Consider the following 5,394-nt stretch of genomic DNA (forward strand, 5'->3'; position numbering starts at 1 on the left):
CATATTCATTTAACTTCCTTCTTGTCATTTTTAAGAGTTTCTTAAATCTGTAGAAATGTAGAGAATGAGTAAGTTCTTTAAGAGCAGATATTTAATAATTAAACAAATATATGTTCTATCAGATAAAACAAACAAATCTATAAATTATAATCCTTTCTCATTGTTTGAATTTAGTATTCCTTGAAAGCATATTAACTAAATTCTAATCTTAGATAAATATTATGAAGAAAAATTTTATCACATTTAAATATACTGTGTGTGATATATGTAATATATGAGTTCTTATAAATAAGTTAATGTCAATTTTTAGTATGCTAGTGTGAAATATTAATTTATTATTAAATATTAATTATAAACCAGAGATCAGTATTCAAGCTGAAGATGAAGAAATATAATATATGAATGTTTTTTGAAAAGACACAAGGGAGAGGGTGGGATGATTTGGGAGAATGCCATTGAAACATGTATAATATCATATACGAAACGAGTCGCCAGTCCAGGTTCAATGCATGATACTGGATGCTTGGGGCTGGTGCACTGGGACGACCCAGAGGGATGGTACAGGGAGGGAGGAGGAAGGAGGGTTCAGGATGGGGAACACATGTATACCTGTGGTGGATTCATTTTGAAATATGGCAAAACCAATACAATATTGTAAAGTTAAAAAAATAAAATAAAATAAATAAATAAAAAGAAAATGAAAAAAAAAACCTACTTTAAAATATTATATACTTATCAACATTCTAAGAAAGTTACCACATTTATCATTTACCCCAAGTTGACCTTTGTGCTCCTTTGTTACTTTACTTTTGCATCTGTTATAAACACTACAGCACATTGATATTAATTTTACCCTCAATAGTCAATTATCTTTTTAAAGATATGTGAAAATGAGATAACATTAATTGTCTTTAAGGAATTATGTATTAAAACATAATTAAAAGATATATAGTATTTGAAAGAAATGTAAAAATGCATAAACATTTGTTTCTACATACATGGTTTCCATTATTAAAGATAAATAAAAATATGACATTGTATCATTCAGCAAAAAAAAAAAAAAGACACAAGACACATTTGTTCCTAGTGACCACAGTCTCTACAAAAAGAAAAGAAAGTAGATACAAAAAACTAACAAGATTCTCACTCAAAATTGAAAAAAACAAGAAAAATCTTTGGAGCCTGAGTTAAGCGGGAAATAACCCTGGCTGAGAGTTTTAGAAGAAAGGAAATCAGAAGAGAGAGAGAGTGTACCAGTCTCTTCAAGACTGTTTTAACAGATGTAGAAATCTTGCCCAGCACATTGTTAACAAAATGCAAAGCAATGTAGAGAAAATTAAAAGAGAAAAATATTAATGAGAATCAGAGAAGAACCCTTTGTATAATCATCCCTTGGCATCCACAGAGGACTGGTTCAAAAATCCCCCAACACTCCGTGGATACAAAATCCACGAATGCTCAAGTCTCCCTAAGCACATCTTCCCTATACTTTCAGTCATCCCTAGATCACTTACATTATCTAAAACAACATAAATGCTTCATACATAGTTATAAATACAGTGTAAACACTATGGAAATAGTTGCCAGCTTGAGACCAATCCAAGTTTTGCTTTTGGGGACTTTCTCAAATTTTTTTTCCCTGAATACTTTTGATCTTGGGTTGGCTGAATCTACAGATGATGAGGGTTAACCATACTCAGCAAAAAAACAGAAGCAGTTTTTTATCTTACTGATCAAAACATGGTCATTAATTTTATTATTCTTTAAGTTACACATAGATTTTTGTATGTACATTTTATAACTAAAATTTGGGGGCAAAAAGAAAATATAAGCCAAATCAAGATACTTTTTAATGTTGTTCAACAATAACACAGGTAGGTTTTTAGATAATAAATTCCTTGAATGATGAAGGGAAGGAACACAATTAAAAGAAGGCAGGATTACCAAAAAGAACAAAGATACTTTGCAGAAGTAAAAATTCAGCACAGATGATGAGGAAGAGAGTGACGTTACTATATGCAGAGGCACGGTTGTTTTAGAAATCATTACACGGTTTTAGAAATCATTACAGATAAGTATAACACTGTTGCACTCAAAAACATTTCAGATTGTGCTAACTTTCCACAGTAAACTTTGAAATAGGATAATGTGTTTAATTATGAAAATACACATAAAAATGAATTTGTGTCTAAGGTTTTAAATAAAATAAAACTATACTTTTATTCATAGTTGAGATTATCAGAAATATTAAAATCTTACCCAGTAGTCTCTTTTTCTAACTCACTGTTTTTCTTCTTTTCTTGGTCCAAGCTATTTTCCAGAGATTGTTTTAATTCAATGTATTTCTTTAATTGTTCCTTTTCATCCTCAGACTTAGAAAAAAACAATTTAAGAAAATTATTTTTAAACACCTAGAGAGACTTATTCTTTCTTAAAAATATTATTTCTCATGAGTTCACAAGTTAATATGAATCTATAGTAAACACAGTTTTTAAACCTGATTGATGCCAATTACAGATTTCAAAATTGATAATTTTTCTTAAAACAACTTAAAATGATTTTTCATTTCACCATTTTTCTGGAATTTAAATTGCCAACATTAAAAAAAAATTGCCAACATTTATTTGTTAAAAATAGACACTTTTACACATAAAATACTAAATGTTAATGAAAGTTTTTTTAAAGACTACCTATTTACATTTTACTTTCTAGAGATGCTCTAAAATAATTTTCATCAATGGTTCAAGATATTCCAGGTTTTGTTAAGTCACACTTTACTAAAATAATCTTTGAAAAATTCCCATGCAACCCCCATCTCTTAAAAAAAAAATCCAACAAATGAAAAATACATTCGTTCAGACAAATGGTTCTATACAGACATAGTATTCATTCTTAATGAAGAGAACAAACTATAATATTTAAAATGATTCATTCTCAAAAATCTCACAGAAAGATCTGGATTACAAAAGAAACTCAAAATTCTCAATCAAATCATTACTCAAATTTATGGACTCAATGTTCAAAGCAGCATTATTAACAATAATCAGAAGGTGGAATTTCATTGACAGATGAATGAACAAACAAAATGTGGTCTATATAAAATATTGCTTTTGGACTGTCACAATTTTTAAAGTAAAATCTCACTATAAAAATCATTAATTTTATGAATTCAGTCGACTTCTATAGAGGAATCACAGTACTAGTAGCAAGCAGTATCAATAAAAATACAATAAGCTAATCAATGAGACTTTTCACATTGTCCAAAATATTCTTATATGTTACTAGCAAAAAAAATTAAAATCCTTTCTCAGTATGACAGACATTAAGAGGTTGACTTACCAATCTTGTACTTAACAGGTTTTTCTGAAGCTGTTCAATTCTGGCTGCTTGCTTTTTGACTGTAGTTTGTAACTCGGCATTTTCAATTTCAAGTCTAAAATGCAGATTTTAAAATAATTATTCCCACACATAGGTTTTTTTTTTAAGATTTTTTTTAGATGTAGACCATTTTTAAAGTCTTTATTGAATTGACTGCAATATTGCTTTTGTCATATGTTTTGTTTTTTTGGCTGTGAGGCACATGGGGTCCTAGCTCCCCAACCAGAGATCAAACCCCCACCCTCTGCCTTGGAAGGCATAGTTTAACCCCTGGACTGTCACGGCATTCTTTCACACATAGATTTTTAAAATATCACACTGTTTTTGAACAAACGTCTGCAGGTTCAATTACATAGGTTCTTAGAATTTTGAAAAGTAGATGATTTGGCCACTGTACTGTTTTTCTATTTGTGACTAATCACCTTCCCTGGTGGCTCAGATGGTAAAGAATCTGCTGGCAATGCAGGAGACCCAGGTTTGATCCCTGAGTCAGGAAGATCCCCTGGAGAAGGGAATGGCAACCCACTCCAGGATTCTTGCCTGGAGAATTCCATGGACAAAGGAGCCTGGAAGGCTAGAGTCCATGGGGTTATGAAGAGTCAGACATGACTGAGCAATTAAAACTTTCACTTTTCACTTGTGGATAATGTGCAAGATATGGAAATAATGGGGGAAAATTATGCATCTCAAAACAGCTCAAAGCTGAAATGTTACACAGCTTCACGATAATGTGTTTATTATTACTATTGATCTACTCTCATATTATACTGTTTATCTGTAAATCGTACTTTTGGACGTGATCCTGTGTTTTCTCAGCACATCGCACAGCCTCTGTAAGTTGATCCTGTGCTTCTTGCAACTAAAAAAAAAGGAAAGAAAAAACAACTGTTTTAACTACTAATAACCTAGTAAATCTGCCATCATTGGTTTTTGTCTCTTTTGTCTGCTTATTGTTAACAGCTGCTTTCCTGCCATACAGCATAGATGAGTTGTTACAACAGACACCTTACAGTCCACAAAGGGAAAATATTTCCTGTCTGCCCTCTGCAGGTTACTGACCTCTCCACTCCCTCTGCACTCAAACACAACATCATCAATGCTTTAAATCAGATTTTCTCAAATAAACACACAAATTTATAAACTACTCAAATGGGGAAAGACAGAAAACTACCTTATGGGAAACAAAATTTTTTTTTATTTGGGCTCCACATCGGCCATCACTTTAAATATCCACATATGTAAATGACCACAGATCTTCCAGTGGTTATGAGAGCTAACACTGCTCTTGGTGACAACCGGATGCTTCAGGGACTAGTGTGAGAGGCAGTAGCTACACAGGAGCCAGAATGTGTGGGCCTGTGTCACAGTTTCATCAGTTCTGAGCTGTGTGTCCTGGAGCAAATCACTTAACCTTTCTGTATCTCAGTTTCTCCATCCATAAAATGGAGATAATGGTAGCATCAATCTCAGTGGGATGTTTGGGCTACAGTCCAACAGCACGGCATTTCTGAGGGGAGGAAACAGTTCCAGGGAAGCTGAGGGGTTCGCCAAAGGCCCCAGAGCTTTGGATGGCACAGCCAGAACTGTGGCTGAGGACTCCCAGCGGCCAGGCCTCTTGATCCTGGCCTCTCTCACCAGGTACATGTGTGGACAACTAGAATAAAAAATATGCCTGAGGGCTTCCCTGGTGGCTCCGTGGTAAAGAATCTGCCTGCCAGTGCTGGACATGCAGGTGTGATCCCTGCTATGGGAAGATCCCACATGCTATGGAGCCCATGTGCCACAACTGCTGAGCCTATGCTCTTGATCCTGGAAGACACAATGCCGAGCTCACATACTGCAACCACTGAAGCCCGTGAGCCTGTGCCTCACAACAAGAGGAGCCACTGCAGTAAGAAGCCCACACACCACTAGTTATGGCCCACTCTTACCCGAACTAGGGAAAAGCCCACACACAAAGATCCAACACAGCCAAAAATAAATACAATTGTTTGCCTTAAAAATGCATATCTGACA

The 5,394-nt window shown here is 34.1% G+C and overlaps 1 long non-coding RNA gene across 1 annotated transcript; it reads right to left on the minus strand.

Moving 5' to 3' along the window:
* Positions 1-2,259: 2,259 nt before the first annotated feature.
* On the minus strand, positions 2,260-4,242 carry LOC138986768 (uncharacterized). The gene is made up of 3 exons (XR_011463428.1): positions 4,167-4,242; positions 3,340-3,433; positions 2,260-2,372 (listed from the first exon to the last, which is right to left on the minus strand). It is a non-coding gene; the product is annotated as an uncharacterized lncRNA (long non-coding RNA).
* Between the last annotated feature and the right edge of the window lie 1,152 nt (positions 4,243-5,394).

This window comes from Bos mutus, unplaced genomic scaffold, assembly GCF_027580195.1.
Source record: "Bos mutus isolate GX-2022 unplaced genomic scaffold, NWIPB_WYAK_1.1 CTG1267, whole genome shotgun sequence".
In the NCBI taxonomy this organism is placed as follows: Eukaryota; Metazoa; Chordata; class Mammalia; order Artiodactyla; family Bovidae; genus Bos; species Bos mutus.